The sequence below is a fragment of the Gopherus flavomarginatus genome, chromosome 2 (assembly GCF_025201925.1).
Source record: "Gopherus flavomarginatus isolate rGopFla2 chromosome 2, rGopFla2.mat.asm, whole genome shotgun sequence".
Taxonomy (NCBI): Eukaryota; Metazoa; Chordata; order Testudines; family Testudinidae; genus Gopherus; species Gopherus flavomarginatus.
In genome coordinates this window covers 82,784,057-82,807,910 of record NC_066618.1, presented here as the reverse complement: position 1 = coordinate 82,807,910, position 23,854 = coordinate 82,784,057, and the positions used below count along the sequence as shown (strand labels likewise).

The window sequence follows — 23,854 nt, the reverse complement described above, 5'->3', positions numbered from 1 at the left end:
TACAATGTCCATGATTGCGGTATTGATCTGAGCAGGGTCCATGCTTGCCATGCTATGGCGTCTGCACAGTTCACCCAGGAAAAAAGGCGCGAAACGGTTGTCTGCTGCTTTCATGGAGGGAGGGGTGAGGCTGTACCCAGAACCATCCAGGACAATGATTTTTGCCCCATCAGGCACTGGGATCTCAACCTAGAATTCCAAGGGGCGGGGGAGACTACCGGAACTATGGGATAGCTACGGGATAGCTACTCACAGTGCAACGCTCCATAAATTGACACTAGCCTCGGACTATGGATGCACACGGCCGAATTAATGTGCCTAGTGTGGCCACGTGCACTCGACTTTATACAATCTGTTTTACAAAACTGGTTTATGTAAAATAAAAATAATCCCGTAGTGTAGACGTACCCTGAGAAAAACACATAAACACGTTGCACCAGATCAAAGAAACTGCTTCCTCCAAACAGATAGCAGCATCATTGACAACCAGATTCAGAAAATGAGCACCGCAAGGAACGAAAAAGGTGCTAGGATTGATTTCTATCATTATCCTTTGCACATCATTGCCTTCACCCTTCATATTCCTCCTCTTATCATAGCCTTGGCCACATAAGTTTTCAACAAATAATGAAACTGTTTCAAGCTCTTGTAGAATAGTTTGAGTCATAAATGCTCCAGTCGTCTCCTTCAGTGTTACGAAACCCCAAAATGTTTCTTTATGAGCATGTCAACATTATCTTCATCTGCAGACTTTTTCCATATCCACAAAAAGAAAGATCTTCGTCATTTGTTCAACATGACTCACTTGCAGTGTACAGTCCAGTATTATTGAAAAGTATTTTGCAGAATGGTCAGCTTCTACAATTTTCTTTTTGATGGCATTTGCTAGAATTTGAATCAGTTCATTCTACATATTTTTTCCTAAGTAATGAAACTATGTTTCATGATCAGTTATTTTACGTAGATGCTTCTTCGTGCCCTGGATCAAACAAAGCTAGGTATTCAACAAATTTTTTAAATTTTCCATTATCTGGAGTGTATAATTTTTCATTTCTACTGCAGCCATGGAATGCTGAATTTTGCCTACCAAGAACTCTCACTAAAGCAATCAGATGCTCTAATATTTGTTACCAATATTCTTCTTTTTCCTTGATCACATGTAAATTTTCTTCATTAATAGTTTTTCTATTTTTTAATCGTAATTCAAGTTCTTTCCAATTTTGAAAATATTCCAAATATTCTGTACTTCTTTCACGTGAAGAGAGAATTGAAGATGTTTTTCCAGTCCTTTTAACCATTTTCAGTAAGTGATGTACCAATCGCTTGTCGGAGAAAAACTCAGTTCTCTCTTTTTGTTTGGGTGCAGCAAAATCAAATACTTTATTATTTCTCCAGCAATTGCAATAGAGGGAGGGGGTGCCTTAGGACACTGGGTCACCCCAGTCCCGGACAGGTCTCTCAACATGTAAACAATTACAGAAAGCATTTATACCTTTGTTATAGACAATAACAAGCAATAATACAGACAATAATGAGCAACAGCTGCATTTTGTTTATACATAGACTATCCTGCTATCTTATTTTCCTCACTTCTGGGCGCAAGTCTACATATTTAATTATCAGTGCAAGGTCGTGATAACTTCTCACACAGTTCTTTCCTACTCGCCTCACACTATCCTCGCTTCTATAAATCTCACGTCATTAGGGTTACAACTGGCCTAACTCTTGCTAACAGACTGACATGCATTAAGATCCCCTACAAATCCTTGTCAATTCTTTCCCTTCTTCCACACTCCCCCCTTTTGTACTTCTAGTATAACAGATATTCTCAAATCTCTATTTGCATTAAGCCATGGATTTCCGATTCTACATCAGATGTTTCAACCTTAGGGATTTTCACTGGATGTAATGACAATACATGATTAGCATGGACATGAAAGGTATTACTATTATTATGTCTTTTACAACAGCAATAACATAATCCTAAACTAACTAACAACAATGCAAGCAAGAATATCCCCATAGCAATAATATGATGAGGTTGTTGTACAGTTTTGGTTACAAAGCATAATATATCATACTTAGTACACAAAGTAGACACTCTATAAGCTGTATGAAAGGTATTCTTTTCAGCTTGATATATATTCTGAAGCATGTGAATTTGCCCTTGCAATTCAGAGATTCTTTGAACCTCTGGTAACAATGAAAGCAAATTTTGAAATCGATCAGGTACTAAGCTGGTCCAATTAAAGGGTATTTGGAAACTAAGGGCTACTTGCAAAATTCTATCTGCAGGCCAATAAACAATATGATTGCCTGTAGTGGTAATGAGATTAAAATGTATATTTTGCAATGTGGTGGTTTTAACATACACACAGCGATCATTAGCTTGAAAAAGTAGGTGTCCTGTCAGGGTAGTTTCTTGTCCTCGACCTTCCCAGCAAACGTTATCATGAACAATGACAACTTCCCCTGGCTTCAGTTTATGGATACACTGAAGCTGTAGGGGTTTTAACAGCCAAATGTCCATTGACTCCCTATTCCTATTCAAAATATCAGATGTTATTTTAGAGGCACTGACTATAAATTGGTTAGGAATACCAGGTGGTCTAATTTCCCAGATGTCTCAGTGAATAATCCAGTCCCATATGCATCCTCCCTATGGACTCATCAGGATTCGGTATGTGGGAGCCCACAACCCCCTAACCGGTCCAAATGCTTGGAAGGAGCACTGTGAATGTCCACACTTTCACCCAGAAAGTTTCCAGTATGTCTCCATGACCACAGATCAGATGGTACTCCTGATGTGTCTGAAAGGGCAGTGGGCCAAGTCTGGTGCTCAAGATCACTCCGAATGGCCATCAGCTGGTCATTCAGGAAATTCTGAATTTCTGAACATACTAGATCCCACTGCAATGCCTTCCCAGCCTCAGTGATATTGAATGCCATCTCTGTTAGTAACTTCTGGGTCATAGAACTAAGGGTGGAAATAACATGTAACTCACCAACTCTAGCCTGTACTTGGGTTAGCTGAGCTCCAGAAATAAGGCTAGTGGTCTTTTCTAGCTGGCCCGATTTCTTATCATGTTCTTGGCTTTTAATAATATTCCAAATGGCTTCTGAGCTATTGGCCCCATCCCATAGGGATCCGGTCAAGTCCCTCTTCTTCCAGAGGAAATAACCCAGGTCGTCTGTTATGCTAATCTAATGGCAGCCCCTAGTGTTGTATTAATTACAGTCCATTGATATTCTAATACATATCTCTTTGGTGTAGTACTATATCACATCTGTTGGTTGTATACCTTTAACTAATCTCATGTACTTTCAAGAGGCATTGACATTAATAGCATAGGAGGGGGTGTATTGCAATAAGGTACAGGTTACATTATTCATCACTGGAATGGTTTCAATACAAGTAAAATTTCCAGTGGCAGAACAAACTCTTTGGGTATTTGTTTGATTATTCACTAATTGGGTAATCAAATAACAATAAGGGCTTCTTTCATGTAACACAGTACAAATTCCAGGAATAGCCATCAAATCTACTTCACTATGGAACCCATCAATTTCAATTACAGATTGTGGGGTTTATTTGTAGTGATATCGTAGATTTCTATTTCCACTAATCCATTTATTCTTCACTCAATTGTTCACTTATATGGAATATCCTGAACTTTAAAAATATTTTTTCTTTTTTTTTTCACCAAACAATCTTTAAATAAATCACTAAAGTGTGAAGGCCTTGGCCATTGGTTTTATCAAATATATGGCATTGTCTGTATTTGGATGTATTACAGGGATAATAGTGTAATGGAGGAGATGGCAGAGGCAGTGGCAACAAAGTGCCTTTGGTACTTTTCATTTAAAATCCAGTTAGAGAGAGCAACACATGCTGAAGCATTTATCCAAAACACAGGGCACAGCCTGTTGAATAAACCCCAAAATCCAATCAATACCACATTCCCAAGCAGGGTCCCACAAATTTCTTCCTGCCAGTGTATAATTCTTTGTTTCTTCACCAGGATCAGTTCTTAATGTCCTTTCTAGTCAGGAATTCCTGGACTTTGGCAATTTCAGTGAAATGAGTGTTCCTTCTTCTTTCCCGAAACAGTCGTGGTTCAGCATCCTACAGGGGAGAGGTTACCAGCACATCACCCTGTAATGGTTTTGCTTCTTCTAGAAAAATCCAAAGGCACAGTAGGTCTGTCAGTGGACAAGGGAGAGGTTACTAGCACTTCACCTTGTCCTTTTTCCCTGATGTCCAGAAGGCACAGAAGGAGAAATAGGCTAATCATCAGTAGGAGAATTCTCCCGAGGTGGAGAGGTCTTTTTGCAGTGAGAATCATGGGTCCAGGCAGTCAGTCTTTGGCACTTCACAGCGGTGTTGGTAGTCAGCAGGACTTAATAAGGGCCTTTCCAGCATGGAGCCAAAGCAGTCTTTCGTTGGTGGACCTTTACATAGATCCAGTCTCCTGGTTCCAAGGAGTGGCAGGGCTGCTAGGGTCTTTGGGTAGCGCTTCTTTACCTGTGAGAAAAGAAACCTAACACATTTCATTAGTGCCTGGCAGCGTTTTGCAGATCTCATAGCTGCTTGGGCACATTCAAGCCCCCCCCCTTTTCTTGACTGTCAGCCAAGTCTTAGCTGTGAACAGTGTCCTTGAATGGAGTCAGTGTCTTATATTTAGCTTGAGCATACTAGCTATTTTTTTTTCCAGTTAACTCATTCTGTTATTTTTCCTTCTCGCCTTCTTGGCTTCTTTTAACCTACAAAGGAAACTTCCACTCTTCACTCATACACCTTTTTCCCAACCATGAACACCTAAACATTGCCATTATACAGTACATTAATCTTATTATTCAATGTATGCCACATATACCCTTCCATTAAAATAACTTTTTACAGAGCTTTGGAGCAACAAGCCAGGACAAGCACACCCACTTCAAGGAGTTCACTCAGTACAACCTCTGGTGTCCAATAGCTTCCCACCATCCCCAGCCCTCTGGCTAGAAATCTGAGGCAGCCAGAAGGATCCCATGTACAATATGGGGAGTGGATTAACTTTTCATATCCTTGCTCCCAAGGACTGATTGTAGGCAAATTTTAACAACAATTTTTTTAATTAACAATCTGGCCAATTAAGTTTCTTTTTTTTACTTAAGCAAATGTGTTAGACTTTAGTATATCACATTGTCCTGATTTATCCAAACACTTTGTATTCCAAAGTTGAATAAAACAAGTATCTGCATTTAACCCTTCTGTTTGATTTTAACTAGACTATCCTATGAAAATATTAAACACAACAATTTTGGCCACAAGACAAACACCACAAGACAGGACACAGAACACAAAACATAATTCCTATTGTGCCAGTAAATGCATGATACGTTGAATGCTGTTCAGCTGGCATCAGTTTTCTCTGATTATCTGAAAGACAAAAAAAAACAGAGATCTACCCCTTGTGGGCAGTCAATCATCACTTAAAATATACAAATACCCTTGTTGATTTCAGGCAAAACAGAGGAATTACCTTATATTTTCTTGTATTTGTTTCATAGGCAGCCCAGGTTTCAGTGGCTTCTACCTTATCAGTTAAATAATTTGCATTAATACAGATGCTTTCTGGCTTGCTTCTGGATCCAAAGCTATTCACAGCTTAAATATTCTTACCTTAAAAGGGACATAATTATCTTTACCAGAATTTTGATGGCTTTTTACTACTAACTCTTACTTTCAAACACTGAAAGAAAAAGCGCTTCTTATAGTGCCCCTTAGAGCCTAATAGGATTTCAATTACATAGCACTGTATACATTCTTTAGCTAATTCGACTAAATTGTTCATAGCCAAATAATTGCAATCTAATAATTTCTTTGCCTGAATTTATTTACAAACATTTTAAAGACACCAAGAACTTTCCTCTTTAGCATTTTTACAAGGTTCAACTGCTGTTCCCTCCAGCAACTACAGAGTTAACTTCTCACTCTTCCTTGAATCACTTGCTTGTCTCCCAACAGCCACTTTTATCAACTCAAATCACCATTTCAAGTATTGTCCTGGGTATTTGAAATCCCCATGCTTATACTTACTTACTCCTTCCTTCCACTATGCCCTCAAAATTCTCCAACCTGTTTTCCAATCTCTCTGTCTGTTGCCTGCCCGCTTGGGCCTGATCCTGCTTTTCTTGCTGAACCGTCCCTTTCATGAGCACCAACTTGTTCCACTACCAGTTTAGCTAGGACGGTGGGCTTCTCAACTAGCCCCCACCCTTCCTGGTCTCTTCCCTTACACATTCTTGCTCACAAGACTACCCGAGTCCTCCCTCGTGAGGCTTGCCACCTGGGCAAAAATGCACGGTCCATTGGCGTTTAATTATTCAATTTCCTCTTGTGGCAAGCACATTGCTGTTATGGCGTATTCTGAGAACAAATGGTTAAATTTTGACAAGTCCCTGAAGGACTGGTACTTGCTTAGCCAGGGCTTCCTTTTCTACCTGGAAGTCCTATCTCAAGGCCTGCAACTTGCCCTGGTCGTAGGTTTGAGTTGCTGCCTGGTTCATGATCTACGCTCTTAATTGCTCAATTCTAGTTATCAAGTACACATCTCTTCCCTTTTCTCCAACTTCTCTATTGCCCAGTCCTGCTACAACTGGGGTAGATCCATCTGCCACCCTTCCTAGTCAACCATGGTGGAGAGAGGAATGCTAAACCCCTCTCCAGTTCTCAGACTTACTGCAGCTGAGGGTGGGCATTCCTTTAATCATGAAATCCTCAGCATATAACATCAACAATACCAAGCAAAGCAAACATAAAAATAACAAGGGTAAAACAAATAGATGGTGTAAATTCTGCAGGGCTCCCCTCTTCTCAATTGCTCACCAAACTGTGATAAATTTCTGTTACCAATTTATCCCTCGTGTCAGGTGATCAGGCTGACACTGCAGGACATTGGGGAAGATAAAGAAAACACACCATATGACTAAATTTTAAAGCTTCATTAATAAAATAATAAAACAACAGTGGAGAGTGTTGGGAACACTCCCACATTACTCAGGAAAAACATTAATGCCCCAGGCCCTAAGCCATTGTCATACTCACACATGTCCAGACTGGCCACATCTGTGTATAACGTTCAGAGAAGGGAGAGAGGTGGACGGGAGATTATCCTGTATACAGCTTGTCCAAAATTTCCAACATGCTTTTGCTCTTGGGAGGACTGTTCTCTTACACCCTGGAATCTCCTGCGGCATCTCTTTCAGAGATTCCAGTCCAGGTCGACTGCCTGTGGCTTCTCCGGGGTTACAAAGGCACTCTGTTGGATCTCACTGGACAGTTAAGCTTTGCAAATGTAATCTCAGTTCTGTAACTTGTATTGCCTTTGGTTTGCCTCTGTCTATATTTTTTCACAGCTGGGGCCAAAAGCAGTTTTTCTTTGTACTTAGCATAGTCTGCGTTGATTCTTGACCTTGAACGCAGAGCAACCTTCTCTTTATCTCTGGGCCAAGCTGAATTTCATTTTAACCCGTTCCTTTCCTCAATAGACAAATTGCTCACACTGTCAGAGGCTTTTTGGTGATTAAAAGCTCCTCTTAGATGTATGATCTTATCTAGATTGAAGTTATCTTCTACTGGGCATTGTTTAGATGGATTTTCACGCGTGTAAAGATTCCAATTGTCTAAATACCTGCAGGTTATTGGACCATAATGTACGTACATGAAATAAGATGGGGTACCCTTAGGGGGTGAGCTGGAATGCTTAGACTGTCCCCTACCTATTTTCCAATCACACACACACAGGGGGGATGCCCTGTCCACACTAGCGGCACATAAACTAAGGGTCTCTCCCTACAGGGTACTCACACATGAGAGGCTAACGAGGAGGCCACAACCCTCCTACATCTCCCTTCAGCAAACAGCATCGGCTAGTCTCAGGGAGACAGCGCCGCTTACTCTGATTGCATCCAGTGAAATGATCAGACTGTCAGTAGCCCACACGGAAAGGAAAAGGGGAGGGAAGATGGGTATACACGCTCCTAGACCCAGGTAGCTTCCTCACCGGACGATGCCAGGCCGAGTCAGCCCACCGTGGGTCAGATCTTCTAAAGATCCACTAGTTACCGGGCTTGCGTTAGAGTAGTCCTGGTCACGAGCTTTCACTTCACAGGGTACTCTGGGCGTCTTCCGGTAACAGTCACTCACACTGATGTACACACACACACACCAAGGCCTTTATTTCCAAATGCCACGATGCATCTGTACCTTATGTCCGGACCCAATACCATGAGGTGGTATAACAACCCCTCTTGAGGCGGTAAAAACCCCTCAGCACCAGTGCATACCTAATGCATTTCACTATGCATTACCTAATGCATTTCACTATGCATTACCTTGTTGGTCAACCCAGCAGTTTCCCAGTACTGCTATAAACTAACCTTATTGGGGCCCTTCCCCAATACCACTTTGCATCTGATCTTGCTGCACAGTCAAAAAGTTCAGATGACGTGAGCCCAACAGAGACAGAAGGCCCCACGGACAGTCCTCCGATGACACCTCAATAGAGATTTCAAAAGGTCTCATACCTCTCTTGTGGCGCCATGTGGTTCGAAGGGGAACGATCTGTAGCAGCTGCCTGTGTCTCAGTAGGCATTGCCATCCCAGACGAGCCCCCAAATTGTCATTTAAAATCAAATATTTTATTATTTCTCCAGCAATTGCAATAGAGGGAGGGAGTGCCTTAGGACACTGGGTCGCCCCAGTCCCAGACAGGTCTCTCAACAGGTAAACAATTACAGAATGCATTTATACCTTTGTTATAGACAATAACAAGCAATAATACAGACAATAATGAGCAACAGCTGCATTTTGTTTATACATAGGCTATCCTGCTATCTTATTTTCCTCACTTCTGGGCGCAAGTCTACATATTTAATTATCAGTGCAAGGTCGTGATAACTTCTCACACAGTACTTTCCTACTCACCTCACACTATCCTCGCTTCTACAAATCTCACGTCATTAGGGTTACAACTGGCCTAACTCTTGCTAACAGACTGACATGCATTAAGATCCCCTACAAATCCTTGTCAATTCTTTCCCTTCTTCCCCACACTTCATTTCTAATCAACTTGTAGCAAAAGCAAAACACAGAGTCCTTTGACACTGAATATTGCAACCAGTTTTGATGAATTTCTTCCCCATTGATGAGTTTCCTCTTGTAACACTGAGCAGGGAATTTTCTTTTATTTCCATCCTTAGGGAAGGGAAATTCACAAACTTGTTTGGGTCCATGTTCCATGAGAATTTGCCGCACACTGTCATCACTCTGGACCATGAAGCTGAGTCCCCATACTGTAACTTGTTTGTAACTTCCTCATCCTTCCTTCTTTCTACTTTATTTACTTCAATTTCTGCGTGTCTTTCTGAAAGTGAATAAATTTTCTCCACTTCCATATCAGTCTGATACTGTGAGCTGCCTTCATCTAGAAGTAAGTTTCCATCATCTTGAGTTTCCAAACTGCTTTTTTGTAGACCTAAGCTGCCCTCATCTCAAAGTAATATATCTACATCTTGATGTTCCAACATGCTTCCAGGCGGATGTGAGCTAACCTCCTCCTCTCCAAGTAAAATTCCTTCATCTGGATGCTGTGAACTGCTTCCATTTTTATTTGGATTAAAGAAGAGATATTTCCGGAAGGATCCCTGCTGTTTTGCTTCGTCCTTTTCGTTCTCAGCCTGCCATTTATGATACTCAGCTCCTGAGGGTTTTCTTTTTCCTCTTTCTGCCATGGGGCATTTGAATATTGTTATGTACTGTGCTCCTGACTGCAAGCATTATAGCGTTAAGGATGGCTGACACACACACCACATGGTTGGCGATTTAACCACATTGCAGACATCCCAACATGTCTTTTCACTGCTTAAAGGTTCAGTGACTAGTAACATACACTCATTTACTTATTAAACCAGTTAGTTACAGCATTTATATGGAAACAAAATGACATTTTTTGGTATTATAACCCAACACCGGTTGTTTGGAAAGTAATCCCCTTTCTCACAGTTACCCGCCTGGAGTGTGACATTATCACTTTCATGGTCTATTAAGCGTTAATGCTGCTACTTTTCTTTTATGGACTTTATTTATTACCTGGGAACCAGTTATAACAAAGAAAATTTCATAATTATACAGCCCGATAATAACGCTAAGGTTTAATAATGCTTAAAGATACTCACATTTTGGATTTATAATGCTGAAAGATGTTATCCTTTATTTTTTGGCACCAAGAAACACAATTTTCCACAATATTTGCTCGATTCTTAACCATCTACCTGCAATGTGTGTTAAAATGACTGTTTGATGTGTATCAACTTGTGATATCTCCTCTCTACATGACTTTCCGGTTATGCAACTTTGACGTATATTCAAGTTAGGTGTCACTAGCATTGCAGCACTTGCCACTGGCAGATGTGTTTCATTATGGTTGAGTTATTGCTTATCAAAACTGAGGACTGGGTCATCTTGCCCCTACATCGCAAATTTAAAAAAATCTCTAAAATATTATTTATTTTGCAGTAAATAAAATATTTGACATATTAATAAATTCTCAGAAATGTAGAGAAATGCATTATAATTCCTATCCCCTCCCTACATCAAAAGCCTCACTAAAATCAAGATATATCTGCCCACTGCTTCCTCCCATCCATTAGGCCATTAACCATGTCAGAGAAGAAAATTAGGTTGCCTTGGAATAATTTATTCTTGATAAATCCACGCTGACCATTACTCATCATCCTATTATCCTCTAGGTATTTACAGGTAGTTTAATAATTTGTTCTACTATGTTGCCAGATATCAAGGTCAGGCTGACTGGTCTGTAGTTCCCTGGGACCTCTTTGTTCCTCTTTTTAAAGATAAACATTATGTTTACCCTTCTCCAGCCCTTTGGGACCTCACGATTCTCCACGAGCTCACAAAAATAATCGCTACTGGTATGTTTGATTATTGTAAGGAAGTTTATTATATGGCTACACTGAGGTTAATTCAAGAAGAATCTGATTGCACCAGGCAGCAAAGAGCACCCATTTACCAACACCTAAGGGACAATGCAAGAGCCATTCGCCTTGATGCTGTGGCTCCTGCCCCTGCTGTGCTCACCACTGGACTAGTTCTTTAAGGGAAGAGAACCTGTGAACAGTGGAGAACAAAGAGCCTGTCTAGATTTGAATGGAGAGAGCATTAAGGGAGAAAGACTGACCTCCAGAGATTAGGGTGCATCTAACATGGGTCAAGTGGCTGACAGCTCTGCTGGCACAGGCCAGGCCCTCCATGTGCCAAAACTGTGGTAGTTGAGGCTCCCAGTCCTCTCGGCACTGTTGACCAGGAAGCAGGATGGGCAGACCCTAGGCTCACCAGCAGGAATGGGTAAGGAACAGGGACCGGGATGGGGGAGGCAGGAGCTCCTGAGTGGGTATAGTAGAGGATTTGATATGGAACTAGTTGAGAGACAATGAATATGCAGCCCCAGTGGTATTTTTTCAATTTCACTTTGGGCTTGTCTAAACTTGAAATGCTACAACTGCAGTGCTGCAGCTGTGCCACCGTAGCGCTTCAGTATAGACACTTCTTATGCTGAGAGGAAGGGTTCTCCCCATCAGTGTAGGTAATCCACCTCCTCAAGAGACAGTGGCTAGGACAACAGCAAAATTGTGCCATTGATCTAGCACTGTCTACATGGGAACTTAGGTCAGCTCAATTATATCATACAGCAGTGTGGGATTTTTCACACCCCTGAGCCAACCTCATTTCCTGTTGTAGACCAGCTGCCATCACCAAATATTTCAAATTATTTTTGAATATACTACAAAAGCGCTTAGTACAGTCAAAAATAGGTGACACCTAAGGCTGACCCAGCTCCCAGTAAAGTTAATGGGAATACCCCCGTGGAAGTTGGAACTAGGCTCTGATCCTGCAAACAGAATTTCTAGTTCAGATGTGCCCATGTGCAGTTGTCATAAACAGATAGTTAAGAGTTAATGTCTCTTTTACCTGTAAAGGGTTAACAAGTTCAGTGAACCTGGCTGACACCTGACCAAAGGACCAATCGGGGGACAAGATGCTTTCAAATCTTGGTGGAGGGAAGTCTTTGTTTTGTGCTGTTTTTTTTGTTCGTTGTTCTCTCTTGGGACTAAGAGGGACCAGACGTGCAACCAGATCTGTCTCCATTCTTTCAAACAGTCTCTCATGTTCAGAATAGTAAGTACTGGCTAGAAAAGGCGACTTAGTTTTATGTTTGTTTTCTTAATTTGCAAATGTGTATTTTGCTGGAAGGATATTTTACTTCTGTTTGCCGTAACTTGTAACTTAGGCTAGCGGGGATGGAGTCCCTCTAGTCTATGTATAAGCTTATACCCTGTAACATTTTCCATCTTGGTTTTACAGAGATAATTTTTACTTTTTCTTTCTTTAATTAAAAGCTTTCTTTTTTTTTAGAACCTGATTGATTTTTTTCCTTGTGTAAGACTCAAGGGGATTGGGTCTGAACTCACCAGGGGATTGGTGGGGGGAAAGGAGAAAGGGAGTGGAAAGGTTAATTCCTCTCTGTTTTAGGATCCAAGAAGTTTGGATCAGTGTACCTCTGAGGGAAAGTCTGGGAGGGGGAAGGAGGGAGTATGGTTTATTTCCCTTTGTTTTAAGACCCAAGGGGTTTGGGTCTTGGGTCACCCAGGGAAGATTTTGGGGAGACAGGGAGTGCACCAGACACTGGCATTTCTGGTTGGTGGCAGTGCTATCAGATCTAAACTAGGAATAAAGTTTAGAGGGGTACATGCAGGTCCCCACTTTCTGGACGCTAAAGTTCAAAGTGGGAATAATACCTTGACAGGAGCAAAGTCAGTAGGGCTCCATATGGAGTCTGCACTAGTGAATCTATAGGACTGAGGACCTAAGCCCTCAGTTCTGCATTTAACATGCATTCTGAAAATTCAGCACTCTAACATTTCCATTAAGTTCTAAGTGGAACTGTTGCTGAAAGTCCATTTTTAGAAAAAGAAGAACTACTCCTTCACTTCTTGTAATAATTCTTGCAAAACTTCTAAGAGGCAGCAGTTTCCAAGCTTCTGAAGATGTAGACAGGGCTTATTACCCTAGGGTTCATGAGAACGAAGACAGTTATCTATAGGAAGCTTGGTAAATCAGTGAGTATCTCATCTTTCTTGTCTCTCTTTCATATTTTAGATATATATATATATATAAATGTATTAAGTGGAAAGATATAGTAAATTATTAAGAATTTGCAATAATGATGGTGTAATTAAGCAAGGGACGCAGCCTTTCAGAACCATTCAAGCATAAAACTAGGAAGGAAGCAAGATGGAGATTGAGCTAGTTGGGAATGCAGTGGAATGAGATGCTGCCCAAAGCCTTAAGGACAAACAGGATCAGGCTTGTTGAAAATGTCTGACAAACATTATATTAAAAACAATTCTGGATTTTAGTTCCAAAACTGCTTCAGGAAAACATTAGTTTGTAAACAGCTTCATATAAGAACATGAGAATGTTAAACATAAAATGCTTCATATCTAATCCAGGGGGGTATTAGATTTATTGCAGGCCATGGGCTGAGCTCACAACATCTATTATTGTTACTGTAGATTTATATGAGTGAGTCCACATGTACTGTGTGGAGACTGTACCATTAGAGGCTCTCTTCTGTTTAGAAAGAATTAAAAGCTGTGGAAGGAGTGGTCCAGAAAAACTGCGCTGGCTCTTGCAATATAAACACTTGGTAGAAGCCCTGTTTTCAAATAATGTACAATTGCATTGTAACTGAGCAGTAGTACTTATATAGGATAGAACAGTGATTCTCAACCTCTTCCGTACTCAGGCCCCTTTTCCCCCATTTAGCAATATGGGAAGGGCAGGGTGGTCATAACCCTCTGACACTTGGCAGTGACCCCGAGCTTGAGAATCTCTGGTATAAAGCATTATCCTCCATGTTTATATTTAACTCCACCCCTGCAAGGGTTGTGAATGCAGGAGGTGTTAAAGTCTGTGGCTTGTTTGAATTGATCTGACCTAATTTTCTTTGAAGCAGTTATATGGTAGAAAGTAGAATCTAGTTATTAAAGCCCAGGACTGGACACTGGAGCTCCAAATACTATTACCACCTTTGTCACAGACTTGATTGTGATCTTGAAGAATTCACATAATCTCTCTGCACCTCAATTTCTCTTACTCACCGTGCTATAGTGAAACAATGTTTGTACAGCACTTTCATAGCCTCCTATTGTATTTAGGACTTTGCTAAATATATTCAGAACATAGGATATTTTGACTCAAACTACACAATCTCGGCTATATGTGGAATTAATTTTTTTGAATGAGGAACTATGATTAAAGGGAGAACATGATCTTTTTTTATTTTAAATTGATTATATGTTGCCAAGGCTGATTCCCCACTCTGGCACTCCGAGTGCAGAAAGTGGAGGACAACAAGGATTCTAAAAATTAATACTGGCCACTCCAGGCTTGGATTGAACTCCCAAGGATTTTCTCTGACCTTGGATGGGTAGATGCTGCCACCACCCAACTGCAAAAAAATCCTTTTAGAGCCCAGGAAGGCACACTTGGGAATTCCTTCCTGTGGGGTTCCCTCAAGCCCTTTCACCTCCCTCTAGGGAAGAGCTGAGAAAGAAAACAAAGGAAATCAGCTGTTGCCACCAGCTAATTAAACAACATGTGCACAGACCTCTTAGAGACATAAAAATCCAACCCTGTTCTTTAAAAAGGTAAATTTTATTGAAAACAAAAAGAAAGAAAATATATTTGGAATTTAGGCTTTTTGCTAAATTAAAAAAAAAGTGCAAGCATTAAGCATCAAGATAGCTCTCTTGAGGTGCAGTTTAAAGATTACAAGCAAAACAAAAGCACCTGGGGTTAGTACAAAGGAATCCACAAGCCATAAACAAATAAAATAAATAAACCTAATCGCAACTTCCTAGACATTTCTTGATCTACTTACATATCTGGGGTTTCAAATGAGAAGTTTCTAGGTATGATCTGATGATTTTTCATGCTTGGCTCAAAGCTTTTTACAGCATAGTTCCAGCCTTGTCTCTCCTCTCCGGGAGAACAACCACAGACCGACAAAAGGGTAGTCTTGTTTCATTTTAAAAAGTTCTAGCCTTCCCATTGGCTCTTTTGGTCAGGTGCCCACTCAATTCCTTTTACCTGTGCATGCAGTCAAACTTTTTAACCCTTTACAGGCAAAGCAAGTGGAGAACAGCTACCAAGAGGGATTTTATATCTAACTGGCTGGCTGGGTACATAAAAGGGAGCCACCCCTCCCCCATTCATTTATCATATGCCCCTCAAATCACAGACAGTGCTGGCCAGCCTGGTTCAGGTTGAGTCCACACCAGCTGGGATTTCTTCCTGGAGGTTTAGGAAACAGTGTTAATAAGATATATGTACCTCTAATTTTACTACTAATTACATGAAAAACTAAACAGTATAATTCACAATCAAGAACTACAATGACTTAGAAGACAGGAACATTTTTACCCTGCTGATTCTGGGAAACCTTCCCAGGAAAGTGCATCAGCCACTTTGTTAGAGGCTCCTGAAATGTGTTGTATTTCAGTCTCTTTGACTGTGCGAAGCCACTTTAGTGCAGCATGGTCAGTCTGCAGGTGGAAACGCCATCCCCAAACGTATGAGCATAGCTTCTCCAGAGCATACACAATGGTGTAACATTCTTTTTCTGAGACTGACCAGTGGCTTTCCCTCTCAGAAAGGTTTTTGCTGAGAAAGACGACAAGATAGAATTGTTGATCTGGTTTTTCCTGCAATAAAACTGCTCCTACACCGTGCTCGGATGCATCTGTGGTTACAACAAACATTTGGTCTAAGTCCAGGGTTAAGCTGGTTTAGGGCCTTTTGACACTATTCAATCCACTGAACTGCATTTGGCTGTTTTTCCTGGTTAGTCTGTCAGTGGGGTGGCAATTTGGCTGTAGTGTGGTACAAATCGTCAGTAATACCCGGCCAAGCCCAAGAAGGATTGGATCTGCTTCTTTGACTTAGGGACAGGCCAATTTTGGATAGCGTTTACTTTAGCCTGTAGGGGGTTGCTAGTTGCTTGACCAACCTGGTGTCCAAGGTACGTTACCCTCTTTAGGCCTATTTGACATTTTTTGGCCTTAACGGTTAATCCTGCCTCCCTTATGAGCTGAAAGACAGCTTGGGGGTGTTCCAGGTGTTCTGCCCATGAATCTGAGAATATAGCCACATCATCAAGGTAGGCGACTTCAAAATACCCAAATCCAGCCAGAAAGTTATCTACCCGTCTCTGGAAGGTGGTGGGCGCATTTTGCAGTCCAAAAGGGAGCACATTAATTTCATACAGCCCTACACGGGTGATGAAGGCTGACTTTTCCTTGGCTGCAGCATCTAGCAGCACTTGCCAGTACCCCTTAGTTAAGTCTAAGGTGGAGATGAACTGGGCACGTCCTTGTTTCTCCAATAGCTCATCTGTGCATGACCTTGGATAGTTTTCTGGGTGAGTTACAGCATTTAGCTTATGGTAGTCCACACAAAAGCAGATTTCCCCATCAGGTTTGGGAACCAGAACCGCTGGAGAGGCCCATGCATTCTCAGAGGGGCAGATTACACCCATCTGTAACACCTTCTTGATCTCCCTTTCTACTGCGGTTTTGGCTCAAAGAGCCCTGTGCTAGGGTTGGGTTCTAACTGGGCAAGCATCACCTGTGTCAATGGAGTAGTACACCCATTCTGTCTGTCCTAAGGTGGCTGAAAAAATTGGCGCGAAGCTGGAGCAGAGCTCCTGGATTTGCTGTCACTGCTTATGCCAAAGGGTTATGGACAGGCCATCATTCTTCTGTGCCACCACTGCTTTTTCCTTCATAGACTCATAGACTCATAGACTCATAGGTCAGAAGGGACCAATCTGATCATCTAGTCTGACCTCCTGCACAAGGCAGGCCACAGAACCCCACCCATCCAATTTTATACAACCCCTATCCCAGGACCGAGTTATTGAAATCCTCAAAAATGGTTTGAAGACGTCAAGCTGCAGAGACACCACCAGCAAGCGACCCGTGCCCCACGCTGCAGGGGAAGGCGAAAAACCTCCAGGGCACCTGCCAATCCGCCCTGGAGGAAAATTCCTTCCCGACCCCAAATATGGCGATCAGCTAAACCCTGAGCATGTGGGCAAGAGTCACCAGCCAGCACCCAAGAAGGAGTTCTCCGCAGCAACTCAGTACCCATCGCATGCAACATCTCCCCGCAGACCATTGAGCAGACCTGTCTGGTGGTAATTCAAGATCAATTGCCCAAATTAACGATCCTATCATAACATCCCCTCCATATACTTATCAAGCTTTGTCTTAAAGCCAGGAAAGTCTTTTGCCCCTACTACTTCCCTCGGAAGGCTATTCCAGAACTTCACTCCCCTAATGGTCAGAAACCTTCGTCTAATTTCAAGTCTAAACTTCCTAATATCCAGTTTATACCCATTCGTCCTCGTGGCTACATTAGTACTAAACTTAAATAATTCCTCTCCCTCCCTAACGTTAACCCCCTTGATATATTTATATAGGGCGAGCATATCCCCCCTCAGCCTTCTTTTGGCCAGGCTAAACAAGCCAAGCTCTTTGAGTCTCCTTTCATAAGGCAGTTTTTCCATTCCTCGGATCATCCTCGTAGCCCGTCTCTGAACCTGTTCCAGTTTGAATTCATCCTTCTTGAACATGGGACACCAGAACTGCACACAGTATTCCAGATGGGGTCTCACCAACGCCGTATACAACGGTACTAACACCTCCTTATCCTTGCAGGAAATACCCCGCCTGATGCATCCCAAAATCGCATTTGCTTTTTTAACAGCCGTATCACATTGGCGACTCATAGTCATCCTGCTATCAACCAGTACCCCAAGGTCCTTCTCTTCCTCCGTCGCTTCCAACTGATGCGCCCCCAACGTATATCCAAAATTCTTATTATTAATTCCTAAATGCATGACCTTGCACTTTTCACTATTGTATTTCATCCTATTTCTATTACTCCAGTTTACAAGGTGGTTCAGATCTTCTTGAATAGTATCCCTGTCCTTCTCCGTGTTGGCAATACCCCCCAGCTTCGTGTCATCCGCGAACTTTATTAGCACATTCCCGCTCTTTGTGCCAAGGTCAGTAATAAAAAGGTTAAATAAGATCGGTCCCAAAACCGATCCTTGAGGGACTCCACTGGTGACCTCCTTCCAGTCCGACAGTTCACCTTTCAGTACGACCCTCTGGAGTCTCCCCTTTAACCAGTTCCTTATCCACCTTACAACTTTCATATTCACTCCCAGCTTTTCCAATTTAACTAACAGCTCCCCGTGCGGAACCGTGTCGAACGCCTTACTGAAATCTAGGTAAATTATATCTACCGCATTTCCTTTATCTAAGTAATCCGTCACCTTCTCAAAGAAGGAGATCAGATTGGTTTGGCACGATCTACCTTTAGTAAATCCGTGTTGCAATTCGTCCCAATTACCATTGACCTCTATGTCCTTAACTACTTTCTCCCTTAAAATTTTTTCCAAGACCTTACATACTACAGACGTCAAGCTAACAGGCCTATAATTACCCGGATCACTCTTTTTCCCTTTCTTAAAAATAGGAACTACATTAGCAATCCTCCAGTCATACGGCACAACACCCGAGATTATCGATTGCTTAAAAATTCTTGCTAACGGGCTCGCAATTTCACGCGCCAGTTCCTTTAATATCCTCGGGTGGAGATTGTCCGGGCCCTCCGACTTCGACCCATCGAGCTGTTCAAGTACGGCCTCCACCTCAGTTGCAGTAATATCCACTTCCATATCCACATTCCCGTTTATCATCCCTCCATCATCGCAAGGTTCCTCACTAGTCTTATTAAAAACCGAGGCAAAGTACTTGTTTAGATGTTGGGCCATGCCTAGGTTATCCTTAACCTCCATTCCATCCTCAGTGTATAGCGGCCCCACTTCTTCTTTCTTTGTTTTCTTCTTATTTATGTGGCTGTAGAACCTTTTACTATTGGTTTTGATTCCCTTTGCAAGTTCCAGTTCAATGCGGCTTTTAGCCTTCCTCACTTTATCCCTACATGTTCTGACCTCAGCAAGGTAGCTTTCTTTACTGATCCTGCCTTCCTTCCACTCCCTGTAAGCTTTCTGCTTTTGTCTAATCCCCTCTCTGAGTTGCTTGCTCATCCAGTTTGGCCTGCAACTCCTGCCCATGGTAGATTCCATCAGGCCACTCAGAATCATCTCTTTCCTGGACTGTAAATTGGAGAACCTTGATTTCTCAGGAATAAAATGGCTTTAGAGAGTTAACATGGTATACTTTAGGTTTTACGGTAGGGTTTGAGAATGCTATGAGGTAATTAACAGCTCCCAGATGCTCTCGGATCATAAATGGCCCTTCCCATGATGCTTCCATCTTATTGGCCTGGAGCGCTTTCAGGACCATGACTTGGTCACCTACTTTTAAGGAACTCTTTCTGACATGTTTATCATACCAAGCCTTTTGCTGTTGTTGAGCATCCTGTAGGTTTTCTCGAGCAAGAGCTAGAGAGTCCTTGAGGGTGGTTGGTTACAAAGTCCAAAATGTCAGTTCCTGGAGAAGATGTAACCCCCTCCCCTCCATTGCTGATTTACCAACTGTAATGGTCACTTAACTTTGTGGCCATAAATGAGTTCAAAGGGTGAAACCCCCAAACTGGGATGTGATACAGCCCTGTATGCAAAGAGCAACTGCTGCAACACTAGGTCGCAGTCATTGGAGTGCTCATTCATGAATTTACGTATCATGGCCCCCAAAGTCCCATTAAACTTCTCCACTAGGCCATTCGTTTGATGGTGGTAAGGGGTGGCAACCAAGTTCTTTACCCCACGAGCTTCCCAAAGACGTTTCATGGTCCCTGCCAGGAAGTTAGTTCCTGAATCTGTAAGGATGTCAGAGGAGCAACCTACCCTGGCAAAAATGTCTGCCAATGCCTGGATCATGCTTTTAGCCCTTGTCTTGCTTAAAGCTACTGCTTCCAGCCATCGGGTGGCAAAATAAACGAAGGTCAGTATATACAGCTTTCTTCTGAGTGCCTGTTTAGAGAAAAGACCCAGAATATCCACAGCTACACCCTGAAATGGAACCTCAATTATGGGGAGTGGCTGGAGAGGGGCCTGGATCTGGTCTTGGAGCTTTCTCACCCTCTGGCACACCTCACAAGACCAGACATAGGTAGAAACATCCTTGCCCATTCCCTCCCAGTGGAATGACTTCCCCAAATGGTCTTTGGTCCTGGTCACCCCAGCATGGTCACTAGGGTTATCGTGGGCTAAGCTCAAGAGCTTTTCCCTATACTTAGTTGGACCTACTTTCTCTGAGGATGCCAGTCCTCCTTGTGCCCACCAGAAAGGGTTTCCTTGTATAAGATTCCTCCTTCTACAACAAACTTGGACCTATTGGAAGAGCTGAGAGGTGGTGGGTCACTCTGCTACTGTCCAAGCTTCCTTGAGGTTTTCATCCACTTCCTGCTCAGCCTGGGACTGTTCCCTTGATGATGGAGACATTAGTTCCTTGCTGGGTTATGGACTTGGGCTTGGTCCCATTGGAAGCAATGCAGATGATGAGGTTGTCTCTGTCAATTGTGAACCATTTTCCACTGGTGCACTAGGTTGTATTTCAGGCTCCAGTTGAGCTTCTTGTGCCGGTGTAGCTGCTGCTTCAGGTGCAGGCTCTGTGGCGCCCTTTGGTGCTGGCACCCCTGACTCTGGCAGGGCTGCAAGCACGGGCTCTGGTGCTGACTGCTCCACCATTTCCATTTCTTAGGCTGGTTTTGGCTGGGTCCCAGGAACTGGATCTACAACTGCTGCTGTAGACTTTGGTCTACCACTTCTGGCTAGGTCCCTGTAGGAGGCTTAGGAATGGAGTTAGGTGTGGAGGCCTGTTTAGCCTGGCTGTGGGTGACCATCCCCACACTTTTTGTTAGCCTTACATGGTTGGCTAAGTCTTCTCCCAACAGCATGGGAATAGGATAATCATCATAGACTGCAAAATCCATATCCCTGCCCAGCCTTTGTACCTCGTAGGCAAGTTAAAAGAGTTGACCTTAAAGGGATGCACCATCACTTGGGCCTCTGGGTCAATGAATTTGGGGTCCATCGGGGATTGGTGGATAGCTGACACCTGTGCTCCAGTGTCTCTCCACACAGTAATCTTCCTCCCATCTACACTCACAGTTTCCCTTTGCTATGGGGGTATTTACAAGACATCTGGGCCTGAAGGCTCTCGGTGGGACCCTGGGGTGATGAGTTGCAGTCAGCTGGTGTTCTTGGGTCAGTTGGCCTTTACATGCCCCAGCTTATTACATTTGAAGCATCACCCAGCTGACTGTGGGCTGGGATGAGGTGGGTGGTTGGAGAGCAGAGTGGTGGGACGAGAGGACATCTGGGGTTTCCCTGGCTGTGTGGAGGGCTCCTCCTTGCAAGATGGGGCCTTGGGCTGACTTTGATGATGGAGTATCATCTCGGGTTGCCCCTTCTGGTATCTGGACCAACTGTTACTAGCTTTATTCTTCTGCCACCTCCACCCATTTGGCTCCTATCATCCCCACCTCGATTACAGTTTGGGGCTTCCCATCTAGGATGTACCTTTCTATTTCCTCAGGAACATGTTCTAAGAACTGCTCCATTTTTATTAAGGAAACAGATCTTCCAGAGACTTTACATTTGCTCCTGAAAGCCAGGCATCCCAAATTTTTACAATGTGGTAGGCAAGTTGGGAAAATGCCACGTCTGGTTTCCACCTTAGTGCTCTGGGCATGCTTGGGTATTAGCCCCATCTTAATTCTGGCCTTTTGTTTAAAAAGTTTGTACTTGTTTATGTGTTCTTTAGGCATTTCAGCTGCCGCCTCTGCTAAGGGTCCACTGAGTTGTGGCCTCAGCTCCAACATAAACTGGTCTGGAGGGACATTGTACCCAAATTTTTCTAAGAAGGCCTCTGTATCATCACCTACCTTGTATGTGGGGAATTGTTTTGAATGGGGAGCAGTACCTGAAGGACTGCTAGGGCTACCTGATTGATCCAGCTTAGCCTTTTCTAGCTTTAAGCGCTTCAGCTCCACTTTCAAGCTCTTCGCCTCTCCTCTCCTCTGCTTCCACCTCCAAGTGCTTCTCCTCTTTCCTCTCCTCCGCTTCCGCCTCCAAGCACTTCATCTCTAAGAAGAAATTCCTTTCTGCCTCAGTTAGAACTCAGCCTGAATTAAAGACATCCCTCCATCCTGGCACCAGGGATCTTGGGTGGGGAAGGACTGACCCTTTCTTTCTGGGAAGTCTCTGGTCCCCATCCCCTACTTGCATTTCAGTCATGGAGCTGGATGTTCAGGCTTGATCTGGGTCTGTCTTCTCTGTGGCGTGCCACTTTGGGAAGACTAGCTGCTCTAGGGTTTCGGTGCCTGACTTCAACCTCATGCACTGTGCTGCTCTACTCTAACCTAGCTATTTGGTTGCCATGAAGCTAGAAAAAAAAATAAACTGCTTGTTGGACTCCCTGGCTTGTCAGGCTGAATCCTTTTCATGCCAGTTTCCCCTCAGGCAGCAAAGAAAAGAAAGGAAAAAAAAAACCTCCCTGGCTTTGCAAGCAGCCAAAAGCAAAAATGTGTCCTTTTAAAATCCTGAGGTCTGTGCTTCTGGTTCAAAATGATCCCAATGCTCTGCCACCATATCAAGGCTGAATCCACACTCTAGCACTTCGAGTGCAGAAAGTGGGGGCCCGCAAGGATTCTAAAAATTAATACTGGCCCTGGGTCATGTCCTTACTAACTTCAGTTTTCCCATCTTACTGTCTCCAACTTATCTTTTTCTCATGCTAACAGATTCAATTCCCCATACTTCTCTATTCTTAGCCTAACTTAAACAAAACCTAATTTCTACTTATTTCTTAACCTAGCATGCTCTGTAGGGCACACCAACCAGATCTCACCCAAATCACCAGCCACGTGACCAATAGAACTGAAATCAAAGAACCCTGACACCTGTTAAAGTGGGGCCTCCAATTGTTTTACCTGCTTATACATTGGAAAGGGGAAGCCTTGTGCTTGGACTCTGGAAAGGAAAATTTTAGGGTTCATTTTTGTTCTGTGAGCTGTTCTTACTGCTGATGAGGGAAACTCCACCCTCTGATACATCACTGTTGTCTTGTAGTTTTGCAACATGTATTCTGACCGCTGTGAGGAGGTTTTGACTAAATCCCCTTTTGGGATCATTTCAAACACAGCATGCTCATTGAGCAATAATCTGTGATGGCATAACTGAATGAGTCAGGTCTGCAATTCTGAGTCCCTCTTGCCTGAAGGGTCCCTAAATGCACAATTTAGGAAATATCAGCTAGGCATACCAGCACCCAGACATACTAGCACCAGTTCATAAACTTAACAAGCTCAGTCTTAAAACAAGTTAGGTTTTTTGCCCCCACTGCTCCCATTGGAAGGCTGTTCCAGAATTTCTCTCCTCTGATGGTTAGACACCTTTATCTAATTTCAAGCCTAAACTTATTGATGGCCAGTTTATAGCCATTTGTTCTTGTGTCATCATTGGTGCTTAAATTAAATAACTCCTCTCCCAGCCTAATATTTATCCCTGTGATATATTTATAGAGAGCAATCATATCTCCCCTCAGCCTTCATTTGGTTAGGCTAAACAAGCCTAGCTCTATGAGTCTCCTCTCATAAGGTTTTCCACACCTCTCATTATCCTAGTATCCCTTCTCTGCTCCTGTTTTAATTTGAATAGATCTTTCTTAAACATGGGAGACCAGA

The 23,854-nt window shown here is 42.8% G+C and overlaps 1 protein-coding gene and 1 long non-coding RNA gene across 2 annotated transcripts in view; one reads left to right on the top strand and one right to left on the bottom strand.

The window, feature by feature from the left end:
- Positions 1-4,312: 4,312 nt before the first annotated feature.
- LOC127043883 (uncharacterized) overlaps positions 4,313-23,854 on the bottom strand; it is a 31,439-nt gene continuing 11,897 nt past the window's right edge. Inside the window, exon 2 of the long non-coding RNA XR_007772340.1 lies at positions 4,313-4,525. This is a non-coding gene — a long non-coding RNA (uncharacterized LOC127043883). The remainder of the gene's footprint in view (positions 4,526-23,854) is intronic.
- The window catches only part of LOC127043846 (C-C chemokine receptor type 5-like), a 33,988-nt gene continuing 23,232 nt past the window's right edge, over positions 13,099-23,854 (top strand). The window contains exon 1 of the mRNA XM_050938061.1: positions 13,099-13,185. The gene's annotated coding sequence lies outside the window, so the exon portion shown is untranslated. The remainder of the gene's footprint in view (positions 13,186-23,854) is intronic.